The 17847-nt window shown below is 30.7% G+C and overlaps 1 long non-coding RNA gene and 2 other non-coding genes across 5 annotated transcripts in view; 2 read left to right on the top strand and 1 right to left on the bottom strand.

Moving 5' to 3' along the window:
• The first annotated feature begins 1823 nt into the window (after positions 1 to 1823).
• LOC102910105 (uncharacterized) overlaps positions 1824 to 17847 on the top strand; it is a 52091-nt gene continuing 36067 nt past the window's right edge. Inside the window, exons 1-2 of one of the 3 annotated variants that reach the window (XR_013042039.1) lie at positions 4443 to 14434; positions 16412 to 16989. This is a non-coding gene — a long non-coding RNA (uncharacterized LOC102910105). Of the gene's footprint in view, positions 16990 to 17847 lie in introns of all 3 variants that reach the window. The other 2 variants (XR_013042037.1, XR_013042038.1) reach the window with 2 other exon arrangements.
• On the bottom strand, positions 3780 to 3886 carry LOC121826074 (U6 spliceosomal RNA). Its single transcript, XR_006068398.2, has one exon. It is a non-coding gene; the product is annotated as a U6 spliceosomal RNA (small nuclear RNA).
• LOC121826077 (small nucleolar RNA SNORD64) lies at positions 11134 to 11198 on the top strand. Its single transcript, XR_006068401.1, has one exon. It is a non-coding gene; the product is annotated as a small nucleolar RNA SNORD64 (small nucleolar RNA).

Below are 17847 nucleotides of genomic sequence, written 5' to 3'. Positions count from 1 at the left end.
CTATCGTCCCCCGATTATAGTTACTTACATATTTACTAACATATGTATTTGCTGACTGATATACTTACTTACTCACTAATTTATTTATTTACTTTCTTGCTGATTCATTCATTCATTTTTTTTTCATTTATGTATTTTCTGATTAGCATTGGCTCACTTATTTCTTTATATTTATTTATTTGCATTTATTTATTGATTAGCATCGGCTCATTTAATTTTATTCATTTATTCATTTATTTATTTATTTTGCTATAATGCTTATTTACTAACATATTTATTTGCTTGCCTGAGTAAAGTAAGTAAACATAAATAGGTAAGTAAGTAACCTATTTATGTATATATTTACTTATTGGTTCAACATTATACTTACTTACTAACATTTATTTGTCCACTTATTTATTTATTTTTCTATTTATTAATTTATTTCCTTTGCTTTCCTCCTTTCTCTCTCTCTCTTTTATTGGCTCACCATAATCCTTATTTACTAACATTTATTTGCTTGCCAGAATTCTTAGCTACTTACCTACTTATTTACTTATTTATTTATTCAATCATTTATTGTTGGATTATTTATTTATTTATTGTGTCACCAGGTTGTTTTGTTTGTTTGTTGGCTCGCCATAATACTGATTTAATAACATTCATTTGCTTGCTCTAATACTTATTCATTTATTTATTTATTGGTTCGCCACTTCATTTCCCTTTTTCTTTGTTCTTTATTTCTTTGTTCCTTTCTTTCTTGGCTCACATTAATACTTATTTACATACTTACTAACATTCATTTGCCTGCTGGATTATTTATTTATTTATTTATCGAGCACATGATTATTTATTCATTTATTCTTACTTTCTTTTTTTATTTGTTGGTCTTTGGATTATTTTCTTCTATTCATCTATTCATTTGTTTGTTGGATCACGATAGTACTTACTACTAACATAGATATTTACTTGCTCATTGGAATAGTTATTTATTTATTTTTTATTGCCTCTTCCTGTTTATTTATTTATTTCCTGGGTCTCCATATTATTTATTTGTTTATCTTTCTGTCTATTTTTTAATTTATTTTCCTGCCATGTTATTTATTTATTGGCTTATCATGATACATACATACTTAATAACATTTATTTGCTTGCCGAAATATTTATTTGTTGGATCGCAGGATTTATCTATATATATGTCTGTCTGTCTGTCTGTCTATCTATCTTATCTTATTGGCTCACCATACTACTTACTAACACTCATTCTGTCACCGGAATACTTACTTAGTAATTTTTTTTTACTTATTTTCTTGTTGGATTATTTATTTATTTGCTAACTGGAGTTCTTACTTACTTGTTTATTTATTGAATCACTGAATCATTTATCTATTTATTTACTTAGTCATCTTTTGCATCACCAGATTATTTACTTATATATTCTTTTTTATTATTATTATTATTATTATTTTACAACACCATTCAGTTCAACATAATAGCCACAGAATCCCCTGTTCTCCCCCTCTCGCCCACCCCTCCCCCCAGCCCACCCCCAATTCCCACCTCCTCCAGATCAAGGTCTCCCCCGAGGACCGGGGTTGACCTGGTAGACTCAGTCCAGGCAGGTCCATTCCCCCCTCCCAGACCGAGCCAAGTGTCCCTGCATAAGTCCCAGGATTCAAACAGCCAACTCATGCAACGAGCCCAGGACCTGGCACCAATGCACAGCTGCCTCCCAAACAGATCAAGCCAAATGACTGTCTCACCCGTTCAGGGGGCCTGATCCAGTTGGGGGCCCCTCAGCCTTTGGTTCATAGATCCTGTGCTTCCATTCATTTGGTTATTTGTCCCGGTGCTTTATCCAACCTTGGCTTCAACAATTCTCGCTCATATAAACCCTCTTCTTACTCACTAATTAGACTCCCAGTGCTCCACCAGGGGCCCAGCCGTGGATGTCTGCCTTCAGATTCCTCAGTCCTTGGATGGGGTTTATGGCACCACTATCTGGGTGTCTGGCCATCCCATCACCAGAGTAGGTCAGTTCCTGCGGTCTCGCGACCATTGCCAGCAGTCTTTTGAGGGGGTATCTTTGTGGATCTCCGTGGGCCTCCCTAGCTCTCTGCTTCCTCCCCTTCTCACCTTCTCATGTGGTCTTCATTTACCATGGTCTCCTATTCCTTGTTCTCCCTCTCTTTTCTTGATCCAGCTAGGATCTCCCACTCTTTCCCTCGACTTACTTGTTTATTTATTGAATCACTGAATCATTTATCTATTTATTTACTTAGTCATCTTTTGCATCACCAGATTATTTACTTATATATTCTTTTATTTATTTGTTTATTTATTTATTGGCTCACTGTAATACTTACTTACAAACATATTTATTTGCTTCACAGATTACTTACTCACCTGTTTATTTGTTAATTGGTTTGCCGTATTATTTATTTATTTACTTATTTTTTTCATTGCCTCACCAATATTTTTTATTCATTGGCTTGCCTATTTATTTATTTACTTTATGTATCTCTGTCTATTTATCTATCTATCCATCTGTCAACTGTCTATATTTTTTGACTTGCTGGATTATCAGGTCTCTATCAATCTACATATCATCTAGTTACCTATTGGCTTCTTGATCTATTTATTTTTTGACTTAATGTCTATTTATTTGTTGGCTTCTTGATCTTTTTATTTATTGGCCTGCTTGCCTATTTCGTTATTTGTTAATTTAACCTTAGAGTAATAAAAGGCCTTCAATGAGCTGAGAAAATACTATATGATAATCTATGTAACTTTTTTAAATGGCTTCTTGATCTATTTATTTATATATTGCCTGCTGCATTATCAATTTATTTATTGGCTTACTGGGCTGTTTGTTTGTTTTTTGGTTTGTTTGTTTCTTGGCATGCTTGCTTTCTTATTTTTGTATTGGCTGGATTATTTATTTACGTATTTACTGTTTTGCGTTATTATTTTTAATGATTGATTGACTTGCTTGTCTATTTATACATTTATATATGTGTATTTGAAAGTATTCATTTATTTTTTCCTAGTGTAATAAAAGACCTTCAATATGCTGAGTAATACCATACTGATAAGCCATTTCTCTTCTATGTTTTTTTATTTTCCCGTCGGGACAGTGTTTGTACCTTTGTACCTTTCCTGGAACTCGCTCAGTATCCCAGGCTGGCTTGAACTCAGAGATCCACCTACCTTTGCCTCCGGAGTGCTGAGATTAAGCGAATAGCACCTGGGAACCATGTCTCTTCCCTATTAGACAGTTTATGTATCTATTTATGTATTTTCTGGCTTGTTGATCTATTTATTTATAAGTGGTCTTGCTGCATTATGTATTTATTTAGTTATTCATTGACTTGCCAGCTTTATTTATTTATTTGTTTGCTTGCTATTTATTCATTTACTTATTCATTGGTGTGCTTGCTTATATATTCCTTAATTCATTCATTGTTCCGCTTATATTTCTGTTGACTAATAAATGGCCTTCTTGATGCTTAGCTAATGCTAGATGGATAAGCCATGCCTCTACTCTGTTAGACTGTTTATCTGTTTCTCTATCTATCTCTATCTATCTATCTATCTATCTATCTATCTATCTATCTATCTATCTATCTATCATCTATCAATCAATCTATTGATACAGCTATCTGTCTATTGACTTCTTAATCTCTATTTATTTATTGCTTGCTGGATTATTTTTTTAAGAAAACATTTATGAAGCCTTTATTTATAAAAAGCTTTAAAAACAAATAATACCCTTTGTTTGCAAATAATGTTTAGTTTAAAAAAATATGGAATGCTTCATGAATTAGTGTGTCATCCTTGTGCAGGGACCATGATAATCTTCTCTGTATCATTCCAATTTTAGTATATGTCCTGCCAAAGCGAGCACAGCTTGCTGGATTATTTATTTATTTGCTTATAGATCTGTTTATATATTGCCTCGCTGCATTATCTATTTATTTATTTATTGAACTTGCAAGATTATTTAGTAACTTACTGGCTCTCCTAATACTTATTCATTTATTTGCTGACTGGAATACTTACTTAGTTACTTACTCAATTAATTAATTATTGGCTTGTGTATCGATTATTTATTTGTTGGTTTACTGGGTTATTTATGTGTTTATTTATTTATTTATTTTTGGGTGGCTCAATTATCTATTTATTTATTTGCTTATTTGTTGGCTCACTGCAATGCTCCCTTACTAACATTTATTTGCTCGCCAGGATACTTTATTTATTGGCTTGCCGGTCAATTTATTTATTTTGCCACCAGATTTATTTATCTATTTATTCCTTCCTTCATTTATGTATTTATTCATTTATTTACTTATTGGATTCCATAATATTTCCTTACTAACATATATTTATTTGCTCCCCAAAATACTTATTTATTGATTAATTGATTGATCTGCTCTCCGCATTATTTATTTATTCATTCATTCATCCATTTATTTATTGGCTTTATGGATTATTTATTTATCTATCTATTTGTTTATTAATTTGCATGCTGGATTATCTATCAATCTATCATCTATCTATTTATTGGGTGTTTTTCTATTTGTATGTTTATGTACATCTGTATGTATATATGTATTTATGTATGTATGTACGTATGTATGTATGTATTCATTTGTTTTGCCTTAGATTAGGAAAAGGCCTTCAGTGAGCTGAGATAGTGTGCAGATAAGTCCTGCCTCTCCTGGTTAGTCAATCTATCTCTCTGTTGATCTATTATCTTCATATGTATCTATCCATCTATTTATTTATTTGCTTTTTGATGTATTTATTTTTTTATTGGGTTGCTATATTATTTATTTTTTGGCTTGCTTGTCTATATATGTATGTATGTGTCTATGTATGTATAAATGTTTTCATTTATTTTACCGTATATTAGTCAATGGCATTCAGTGTGGTGAGAAATACTATACTGATAAGCCATGTCTCTACATTGTTAGGTTGTTTATATATCTATGTATCTTTATTAATATATTGGCTTCCTGGTCTATTTATTTAATGGGTTGCTGCATTATTTATCTATTTATCTATTTGTTGGCATGCTTGTTTATTTATTGATTGCTTGATTAATTAATTCTTTCAATTATATTACCGTAGGCTAATAAAACTCTTCCTAGGTGATTGGAAATGGCTGTACCGATAACCTATGCTTCTACTCTGTAATACTGTTTATCTATCTATCTATCTATCTATCTATCTATCTATCTATCTATCTATCTAAGTATCGTCTATCTACTTATGTTTTGGCTTCTTGGTCTATTTATTTATTGACTTGTTGGATTATTTATTTATTGTTTTCTTGATCAATTTATTTATTTATTGGCCTGCTTGCTTATTTATTTATTTATTTTTATTTGTTTATTTATTTGTTTGTTTTACCTTAGAGTAATAAAAGGCCTTCACTATGCTGATAAAATACTACTCTGATAATTTACGTATCTACACTGTTTATCTGTCTCCATCCATCCGTCCGTCCGTCCGTCCGTCCGTCCGTCCGTCCATCTACCTGTGTATTCAATTCTTGATTTTATTTATTTGCATGCTGGCTTCTTTATTCATTCTACTTTAAAGGCCTTCAAAATACAGAGAAATACTATACTTAGAAGCCATGCATCTATGGTTAGAATGTTTATCTATCTATCGACTATATATTTACTTAATGGTTTCATTCCAGCAATATTTATTTCATTCTTTATTTAGTGTGCTTAAAGATTGGTTAGTGATTAGCCTTTTTTATGCATATATATATTGCTTACTGGGTTATTTATTTATTTATTGACTTGCTTGTTTATTTATATATTTATGTGTTATGGAAGTATTCATTTATTTTATCCTAGATTAGTAAAAGACCTTCTGTATGCTGATAAATCCTATACTGATAAGCCATTCCTCTTCTGTGTTAGACTGTTTATAAATCTATATAATTATTTATTTTATTTAATGGCTTCTTGACCTATGCATTTATATATTGCCTTGCTGCATGATCTACTTATTTTTTTTTTCGTTTTTTCAAGACAGGGTTTCTCTGTGTAGCTTTGCGCCTTTCCTGGCCTCGAACTCATAGAGATCCGCCTGGCTCTGCCTCCTGAGTGCTGGGATTAAAGGCATGCGCCACGGTTGCCCGGCTGTGATCTACTTATTTATGGGCTTACTAGGCCACTTATCTATCTATCTATCTATCTATCTATCTATCTATCTATCTATCTATCATCTCTCTAGCTAGGTATTGACGTGCTATTGGCGTGCTTGATTGCCTATATATTTTTTAATTGGCTATATTTTTTATTTGTATGCATTTATTGTCTTGCTGTATTATTTATTTATTGATTGACTTACTTGTCTACTTATATGTATATATGAAAGTATTCATTTATTTTATCCTAGAGTAGTAGAAGACTTTCAATATGCTGGGAAATATACTGATAAGCCATGTCTCTTCTCTGTTAGACTGTTTATTTATCATGCCTGTACATTTATGCATTTAATGGCTTCTTGATCTATTTATATATTGTCTTGCTGCATTATCTATTTATTCATTTATTTATTGACTTGCCAGACTATTTATTTATTGATTTATAGATAGATAGATAGATAGATAGATAGATAGATAGATAGATTGGCTCTCTAATGCTTGCTTACTTACTTATTTGCTCTGCAGAACATCTTTCCTTCCGTCCTTCCTTCCTTCCTTCCTTCCTTCCTTCCTTCCTTCCTTCCTTCCTTCCTTCCTTCCTTCTTTCTTTCATTCTTCCTTTCTTTCTATCAGCTTCTTATTTATTTATTTAGTGGCTTGCCTATTTATTTATTTATTTATTTATTTATTTATTTATTTATTTATTTATTTATTTATTTATTTTACCTTACCATAATAAAAAGGCTTCCTTCATTGTACTGAGAGAATTCTATACTGATAATCTATGCTTCTACTATAATAGAATGTTTATCTATCTATCTGTCTGTCTGTCTGTATATCTATGTGTCTAACTATCCGTCCATCCATCCATCTATTGGTTTCTTGATGTATTTATTGATGTATTTATCATGCTGGCTTCTTTATTCATTCATTATACTTTGAAGTTATAAAAGGCCTTCAAAATGCTGAGAAATACTATACTGAGAAGCCATGCCTCTACTCTGTTAGAATGTTTATCTATCTATCTATCTATCTATCTATCTATCTATCTATCTATCTATCTATCTATCATCTATCTATGTATATATTTATTCAATTGTTTTTTATTTTTTTTTATTTTTGATTTTTCGAGACAGGGTTTCTTTGTGTTGCTTTGGTGCCTTTCCTGGAACTCACTCTGTAGGCAAGACTGTCCTCAATATCACAGATCCACCTGCCTCTGCCTCCCAGTTGCTGAGATTAAAGATGTGTGCCACCACCGCCGGGTAGTTTCTTAATTTTTTAATGGCTTGCTGCATTATTTCTTTATTTAATATTGATTGGCTGGATTTATTTATGTATATATTGGCTTGCTGTGTTATCTATCTATCTATCTATCTATCTATCTATCTATCTATCTATCTATCTATCTATCTATTTACATGCTTAAAGATTGATTGGCTGGATTTATTTATGTATATATTGGCTTGCTGAGTTATTTATTTATTTATTGACTTGCTTGTCTTTTTATATATTTGTATGTGTATGGAAGTATTCATTTATTTGTCCTAGATTAGTGAAAAGCCTTTAGTATGATGAGAAATACCAAACTGATGAGCAAGGCCTCTTCTGTGTTAAACTGTATATAAATCTATATAACTATTTATTAATTTGATGGCTTCATGATCTATTTATTTATATATTTCCTTGCTGCATTATTTATTTATTGGCATACCGTGTCATTTATTTATTGGTGTGCATTCTTGCTTATATACTTATTGGCTAAATTGTTTATTCATATACTTATTGTCTTTCTGTATTATTTATTGATTCATTGATTGACTTGCTTATCTATTTATATATTTGTGTAATGTATGTGTGAAAGCTTTCATTTATTTTGCCCTAGAGTAGTAAAAGATCTTCGATATGCTGAGAAATACCATAGTGATGTGCTATGTCTCTTCTCTGTTACACTGTTATATACCTAGTTATATAAATAGTTATATATACTTTTTTTTTCTGGTTTTTCGAGGCAGGGTTTCTCTGTGTAGCTTTGCGCCTTTCCTGGAACTCGCTTTGGAGACCAGGCTAGCCTCGAACTCACAGAGATCCGCCTGCCTCTGCCTCCCAAGTGCTGGGATTAAAGGGGTGCGCCACCACCGCCCGGCATATATACTTATATATATATTTATTTATGTATTTAATGGCTATTAACCTATTTATTTATATGTTGCCTGGTGCATCATCTAAATTTATTTATTCATCCATTTATTTATTTATGGTCACTTATTTATTTACCCACTGGAATATTTGTTTATGTATTTATTTGCTTGCTGTATTATTTTTTCATTTACTTATCTATGCATTGGTGTGCTTGCTCATGTATTCCTTTATTCATTCATTGTTTCATTTATATTACTGTTGACTAATGAAAGGCCTTCTAGGTGCTTAGCAAATGCTATATGGTTAAGCCATGCCTCTACTCTGTTAGACTATCCATCTATCTATCTATCTATCTATCTATCTATCTATCTATCTATCTATCTATCTATCATCTATCTACCTACCTACCTATCCATCCATCTGTCCATCCATTCACCCATCTATCTATTGGCTTCTTAATCTATTTATTGTTTGCTTTTTAATTGTTTATTTTTTGGCTTATTGATCTATTTATTTATATATTGCCTTGCTTCATTATCGATGTATCAACATGCCAGATTATTTATTTATTTATATATATATATATATTGACTCCCCTAATTCTAACCTTTTTTTTATTTATTTGCTTGCCAGAATACATACTAACTTCTTGATTTTTTTTTTAATTTGTTGAATTGTTAAATATTTATTTAACCATTACATATTTATTGATTTGCACTCTGTGATTCTTATTTTATTCATTCATTCATTTATTTGTTTGTTTATTGTCTCACTGGATACTTACTCAAGTATTTATTTTTTGGCTCACCGGATTATTTGTTTGTTTATTTTCTCATATTTATCTATATATTTATTTATTGTATTGCCAGATTATTTATTTATTTACTTATTTATGTAATACTTACTTACAGATTTATTCATTCACCTGAATATTTATTTATTTGTTTATTTATTTATTTATTGACTCCTGGATTATTTATATATTTATCTATTGGTTCACCATATCATTTATGTATTTATTCATGCTCATGGGATTATTTATTTACTTATTTATTGGCTTGCTGTAATGCTTACTTATTTATTTATTTATTTACTTTCTGTAATGCTTATATCAGTTCCCAGCCAAGGAAGTAACACCAGTTGGAGGCACAAAGCTACATGCTGGTATATGGCTCATATCTGGGGAATTTGTTTGTTGATAATGTACCATCTTTGGTACTCCACATTTGAATGCACTCCCCCAAAAACGCTGTCAAAACAAAATTGCAATTGTCACCTCAACGAGAGTAAAGAATTTATGCAAGGGAAGAATTAGAAGGTTCATAGCTTAGGAACATAGATTCAAGTTGCCTCATATCACTGTTCTTGTGTAGGACCAGTTGTCTGAAGCAAAACAAGGTCATAAATGGGGAAAAATCAGGGAGGGAAGTTATAATAAAGTGGGAAAATCTAAATTCCAAGAATCAGGTTCTATTTGATGACATTCTTAGATTTTGATGTATTGAAAGCTAGGGTCTTATTAAGAATGCATTTTAAAAGTTTTGATAGTCATCAGGATGTTATGTTAGAATTAGATGTGGTCAATGAGTCACTTTCAAAGTGGCAAAAAATAGCTAGCACAAGATAAAGTCATTTGTCATTTGCTATTATAGAATCATCAATAGGTAAGCTGCCATTTTTGTACCTTCTGGAGACATCAGGTAACAATTAAAATTTCATGACAAAAACCTTTGTAAAAACAATGGGCTTTTGATAATCTGTGGTGACAGATAGAAACTTTAGATGATTTATGTGTGGAAAGAGATAATTATCTACTATATTTAGTTTTATGAAACCCTGGATCTTATTCTTACTTTGCTGCTGGTATATGTTTGTCTATGAATTGTTAGTTTGCACATTTATTCAATTGTGTTTTTAACCTGGGGATTAAACTCTAGGGCCTTGAGTACTGTTTCTTGCGTAGTGTTAAAATGGATGGGAAAAGGATCTGTTTGAATTTTGTTTGCTTGTTTGTGTTTTGGCTTGTTTTTTTTTTTTATTTTACTTGATTTTTTTTACTTTTGAAACATTGTCTTATTATATAACTCAGCCAAACTGGCATCCAGGTCACAATATTCCTGCCTCAGTATCCTAAGTGTGGGACTACAGACTTGCATTAATCCTACTCATTTGTTTAATCATTCACATTAATTTTTTTATTTATTATTCTTTCATTTATTTAATTAGTGTGTGTCTGTATGTGTGTACACATGTGTGCTTGTGTGTGTGCTTGTGTGCGTGCTTGTGTGCATGCATGCATCAATGCACATGGGCTCCAGTGCTTTCTCTATCCGTGGTGTTCTTGTGGCGATCAACTTTCAGGACTCAGTTCTTTTTTCAGTTCATTGTCTGTCAAGCTGTCTCTACTTGAGTTAGTATATAAAGCTTATCACTGATTCTCATGCTAGGATCTCATGTGGTAAGATTACTGGGTATTTTTTTTTTAATTTTATTTAATTTATTTGTGTGTGTGTTTGTGTGTGTATGAGAGAGATAGATACAGAAAGAATGCATGAATGAGCATTGACGTTTGAACTCAAGATGTCCTATATATCTCATTAGATAACCATAAACTTATCCTCCATACACTCAACATTGTTTTTTGTGGTGTTAATTTAGCCCAGGATCTTGTTCTTGTGAAACAATTGCTCTGTTACTGAAACATACCTGTAAACCATAAGTTACTTTCGAAATCAGGCCCCTCAAACTCACTGTCTTTCCTACCACTTCAGTACCTGGTAACTACCTACCACGTTCCATTTTTTACATAATTTTTGGTAAATACCTTTTAGAGGACCTTGGCTGGATTTATGATGAGATATGTTTACTGAGCATGATGAAATGAGGCTCAATGATTACTCTGAAGTCTAGCCAAAGTGTCATATTAATGACTTAGGTAACAAAATTTTGAAACTTAAGTTATTAGAATATGATATCACAAATTTTTTTCAAGGAGACTTGAGCTGTAGATTTTTCCAATATAGCAAAATTGGTTTTATACTCGTTACATTTCCTTTTGTAAAGTGCCTCTATGTTCACATCACATAATAGCATTCACCTTGATTTTCATTTGATAAAGAAACTTGAGAAAGACCTTGGAAGCTAATGTGTCTTTTTCCAGTTACCCAGTTCTTACCCTGGGTTATAGTTTCTTGAGCATGTTCCTAGTCATTCTGATAGCTTTTCCATTTAATATATTGAGGTATTGCTAGATTGTTAGTAAGACATTCAGTGATTTTGAAAAAGATAGGAATTTGATATTTACCAGAATGCTGAGATGGAATTCAGAGAGGTTAATTTATCTTTATCCTCACAAGGCATTGGTGGAATAGAGAAAGTGTTACTATGATATAAACGGGGAGGTGAATTAACTTTGTGATTGCTGATACTGAGTGTGAGTAATTATTAAATTGTTTAATTTTTGGCAGCAAGAGAACTTATTCCCTATTTGGGATACTTGTTTTGGCAGCGTCTGGATAATTATCTATATACCAGTTTGGTTTTGTTCCTCTGACATGCCTCCTTGAGCGTTTCTTTGTGTAATATCAGCTACTGATATAGTGTTTTCTTAATGTGGGATATTCTCCTGCCTTTGTAAGATTTACCTCTGAATCTTTGCATATCTGCTTGTATATACAACAAGTAGATTTATGTTCTCATACAATTGTAAATCATCTCTAAATCTTGAGGTTCTGATAACTTTTATAAATGATACAATATTACTTTAAGTATATACTAGCTGATTTGCATAATTTAGTTAACAAAGAAATGTAAGATGGTTCTTGATTAAACAAAGTATTGTATTTTCATGGTTCAGAGTAAAATCAGAAAATAATTGTATTTATTTTTTGGTTTATTTTGTAAAAATCACTTAGATTTTGAACAAGAATATGGTATGTGAAATGATTGCTGTGATAAAATAAGTAACCACAAGAGAAATTTCTATTACATATTTGGTAAAAATCATCATTTCATAAAGATTATGGCAAGCAAGTTAATGTTATATTCATGTTTTAAGTTGCTAAGGATGTGAAACAAGGGGCTATAAAAAGTGTATAAAATATAAATTGCAAAAAGTCATTATTTTCACTACATTTGAGAAGTCATTCAAATATGATTGTCATTTTCTTTATGAGGATTACAATTGTGGTGTTTGTTAAAATATAGAAGAAATGTTTTTAAATAGTTTCATAATAAAAGTAGAATTTCTATAGTATAGTACAATCTTTTATTGGATTATTGTGGCTATCCTTTCATTGAGTACTTATTTATATATGTTAGTCATGGTTATGTTTGTCAAAGAAGCTTATGTTTATTTACTTAACAAATTTCTTTGTCATGATGGAATTCAGAAAAACATCACCCTGTTATATCTAGGATTGAATATTCTTTTACATTGAAATGTGTATAATAGAATAATGCACCATGTTAATTTAATCTTATAAAGAAAAGTGATGATTTTTGCATTTGAAGATCATTAAATTACTAGAATTATTTTATTGCTTGTTCAGGAAATTCTAGACTGTTTTTATGCCATGTTAAAAAGGATTCAGTAGATAAGAGGGTACCATTGAGAGAGATGATTTTTACATGGCTATATCCCTATGAGAAATTATTAGGTATGTTTTGTGGATGAATCTGATGCCAAGGAATACTTGTCCTTTATGATAGGAAAGTTGTCTGTGAACAAAAGTCTAGTGACCCTATGTTATTAGTCCCCAAGTATCATCATTATTTCAAAGACATAGTACATATTATATTCTTTAACATTTGTGTCATATCCATATAACTAACATCATTTACAGCATTTTCTTACATGATATAAATAAAATGTACATTTTTTGCTGTTTTAAATTTTTAGTCTTTGATGTAAGTATGATTGTCCCATATTACATGTATGTACATGCAATATGATATACATATTAATTCATGAGTATGTCTATACTAAGATAAAACAATAGTTGCTGAAATACAAGATTACAATTTTTTTTGTCACCAGAGAATATGATACAGCAATGTTTTGCTGTATCATACTTTGGATTTATAAAATTAGTCAGTTACATTCAACAAACACCAGATTTCTGTCAGTGAATCTTCCATGGTTCCATTTATCAGTCATGTTTTTAGAACTGAATCTTTTATTGTCAGAAAAGTAAGCTACATAATAAGATTTGATCCCCCTTCCCTCTGTTTAAATATTTGTGAGGACTGTAACAGTTGTTCTAAGTAATGCATATTGTGCAGACTTTTTATCCAATCTAATTCTCAACTTGTTTCTACTAGTATCTCTTCATTTTTTAAAATGTAACCTGGCAGTGTTTGACTACCCCAGAAATAATAGACTGACTTTGTGTAGACTGTCTGAAATTCCTACATTTGTAGAAACACCAACTCCCATCAACTACCATATACACATGGTGTTAATAATAAGATTTAATCATTAGAACTATCAATATCAATTTTGTATTTAATTTATATGAGGTTTATTTGAACCACTTCATATATATACGACTACTTTTGACTATCTGCATAATTTGTGATTACATTTTCTGAATATATTTTACTTTCAAAATTTAGAATAAGTGCTTTTGTGTGATAAAATGTTTTAAAACTCTGTTTCAAATGTATGTAGCTACATTATTTTAAAAACTTCATGAGTAGAGAATAACTTTTCTTTATGGAAAGTTATATTTAAACATTTGTCCTGTAATAGTTCAGATTTTCAATGTATAGACTATAGGAAAAGAATAAATTATTTTTGTTGTTAAAATCCTTATCTTTATGTAGGTTTCATTGTGTTGTATGCTAAAGCTGTATTACCTGAACATAGTGTTAGCAAAGTCCTCTTTTAATATATATAGTACAAAAATATATGTGTGTATATTCTACCATGTTGTCAAGAAAATTATTTAGGAGTATAACTCAAATATAAGCATAAAATATCACTGTCCTTTGAAAAATGTGTATGCTATATAAAAGGCATGTAGCTTCATTTTATTTTTCTGATCACTGAGAATTGTGATGCAATTTATTTCTCCAAATGATCTAGATATTTCAGAATTACATAGTTCTGTATTCATCAGATACATGGCAAGAATTAACGTTGTAAGTAATAAGCTATTTTTTATATCAAGCAACTGGTAATTCTAGAGATACTGAGACTTAGAAATTATAAGCTTATAAATATATTGTAAATACTGTTGTCTATTACAATTAATATGACAAACTGATAGTTTATAGAGGGAATCATGGAGCTCACAGTTTTTCATGTTTGTTTGAATGTTAAAGGAGAAATTATAAACACTATGCATATACTCTATTCTCATACTAGGATAGTTGACCATTTTTTCATGTGAGTTGCACATTAAAAAATGACATGGTAGGTAATTCAGTTGGCTTCTTGAGCAATAATGAGCCTACTGATGCACCTCTTTTCTACTTTTTTTTTGTCAACTTTCATGAAGATTTTGTACTACCTCTTGGGACACTACAAAGTTTTGTATGTGTTTCCTGGTTGCATGACAATATTCAAGACAACTTTGTAAATAATAGTCAAATACAAAATTTTAACATCTAGTCTTTCTAGATGTATAGAGTGTCACAGGGTATAATTTTGTAAATACATCATTGTAAACTTTCATTGCATCCACTAAATTTCGGGAATGAAATTTTTAAAGTTGAGATTTTTTCTACTTTATGTTTATTGTTAGGGGGGTGAGTTTTCTTGAGAATATTTAAATTTAACTTTGGCTACATAATCTCAAGAAAAGTCTTCATTAACCATAGGATAAGTAAGGTTTATATTGTACATTTAAGAGTGCAAATTATAATTCTGTGGTTGTATTAATGATAGGCCATCATGTTAAAATACCTTGTTAATTACTATAGATAAATACTCTTAAGAAGAGTTACTTCTACCTCTGAATTAATAAACCCTTATATTTACATTGCATGACAGCATTCAAGACATGTTGTAAATAACTGATAAATATTTCCATTTGAAAAATTCCTTTTTTAGATATACATTCTTAACAAAATATAAGCCTGTGAATATTTCACTGTAATCTAACATTAATAAAATTATTCCAGCAAATGCTTTTTCAATGCAATAGATAAGGACTACTCAGTTTACTAAGTCTAAAAAGGTTTCTAAGTAGTTTCTCATGGAGGGAAGAATAAGCTAGGTCTTATTTTTACTTGGAGAAAAATTAAAGAATAGAATTAGATACTTTTTATCTACATGAAGAAAGATGAGCAGTAAAAAAGAATTAAAATTAATGATATAATTACAAAAGCATTGTTTCTTGCTTATTTAATCTAGGCAAATTTGTTTATATCTATAATTATATTACATTCACATACATTTTATGTTATAGTAGTATATAAACTACTTAGTTTTCATCTTTCATGTGTTTTTGTTTGTTTTTACATTACTATTCCCACTCTACAAATTAAAAATTAATATTTTAGTTCTAATTCAGATTATTTAGCAATCTCAATGCTATTGATAGACACATTTTGTGTTGATGAAGAGCCTATAACTTTGTTTGTTTGTTTATACATCTTATAAATTTATTTATGTATGTATATATCTTCAGTGTATAATATTTTAAAAACATGTTTTATTTTTGTATAATTTTCATGTAGGATTATTAAAGGTAAACATCTGGTGTTCCCTCTAATGTACTGTAAGCAAAAGTAGCTTGTATGACATTAAAGGCAATATAAATTATAGAGCTGGGCTTGATGAGGAACACTTATACCAGCACCTGCCAAGATTATACTCGGCTACATACCCAGTTTGAGGCCAGTCATGGGTCATAAGACCCTGTGTCAGAAGAAAACATGAAAGCCAAAAAAAAAACCACTGAATACCTTCCTACAAAATCAGGAATTATAAGACTATTTAATTTTTTTTTTGATATTTTGGAGTTGGCTACTAAGATTTTTATCATTTCTGATTCTCAAATTTAATTGTTGAATATAAAAATAGTAAAATGCCAGATCTGTCAGTGAACAGATCATAAGGATTATAGCTTAATGTGAATGTAATTTAGTATTTGAAATATCCTTTTTCTATAGAAATGGTGTTTGTTGAATTTTAATTGAAGGTATGTACAATTGACCTACATGTAGATACATTTTAGTTCTTCCAATTAAAGTGGATAATTATGGAAATGTTAATTGCAAATAGGAAATATCAGTCTGAAAGTTAATACTTCTGTATTATGATGTATGTTATTTTCTAGTAATGATTGAAGATTTATTCAAGTGATTTAAACAGTGTATTCATGCTTGGAAATTGTCACATGAGAACATCTAGTACAAATGAACAATTTATGCAAACAGAAAACATGTTCAGGAAGAATGTTTTAATACTTCAAAATAGAAAGGAGTAAGACCACTTCTATCTGCCTTTGTATTTTAGAAGGGCCTTTGCAAATAAGCAACTAAACAACAAAAAAGAGACAATTTATGCCTGTACCTTTGATTGTCAACATCATGGGAGTGATGGGTTGCCATATCCAACTTTCTATTCCTAGCAGCCCTTATGAATGGTTTTTGCACATTTTTGTGAAGAATTTTAGACACTCCAGCACCTTATGTGTCAACAATGAGTTTCATTATCCAATGATAAAAAGGAGAAGATGAAAGTTCACGTGAGTATTAAGCTGATTATATTTTGAGTGATGAACCTATGAGTGAAATGTATCAAATAAATGTTTAAAGGGTAAACATTTATAATGGCATGGTATCCTAATGGGTATAGGATGCTATATTAAATAGTTTTTGTTATGTCACATTTGGGATAAATTGCAAATTTTAATATTACATTTTTGTGCTTGGAATATAACCCAGGGTCTGAAGCATGGTAAAGTACAAGCTGAACCACTAAACTACTAAACTAAATTCCAGTCATTCTATGTATATATACATATACATATATATATATATATGAAGAATAGATTATTCCTTTATTGTATGTGTTTGATATGCTTCAGTGATCTCATGTAGGCATTTACGGATGCATAGATCCTACGAAATTACATGGGAGAACTTTAAATAGTGATACTATTATATAGAAATTTAGAGTGGTAGAGAGATGGCTCACCTGTTAAAAGCACTTAACATTTTTTCAGACCTGAGCTCTGTCCCCAGCTACTTGTGGTGACTCACTGCTGCCTGTAACTCCAGAACCTGGGGAATCTAAAATGTCTCTGAATCAGGCATCTGCTCTCACATGCATATATTCACATACAAGCACATACACATGAATTAAAAATAAGATGCTGGAGTCAAGGTTTGTTGAGTACATGAACTGTATTTCTGGGGGACTTCAGTTATATTTGTAGCACCCAAAGACATATTACTCATCTTTTGGTATCTGATGCTTCTGGACACTGAGGGCTCCCACACACATAGAAATATTTGCTGTTAAATATGAATTTGTGGCCCTGAGAACAGAATAATTCTCCTAATACATGTTTCATAAACAACATGCTTTGTACTGGCTACTT

This window comes from Peromyscus maniculatus, chromosome 1 (genome assembly GCF_049852395.1).
Source record: "Peromyscus maniculatus bairdii isolate BWxNUB_F1_BW_parent chromosome 1, HU_Pman_BW_mat_3.1, whole genome shotgun sequence".
Lineage (NCBI taxonomy): Eukaryota > Metazoa > Chordata > Mammalia > Rodentia > Cricetidae > Peromyscus > Peromyscus maniculatus.
Note: the sequence above shows the minus strand (reverse complement) of the source record. Positions and strands in the feature narration are given on the sequence as shown.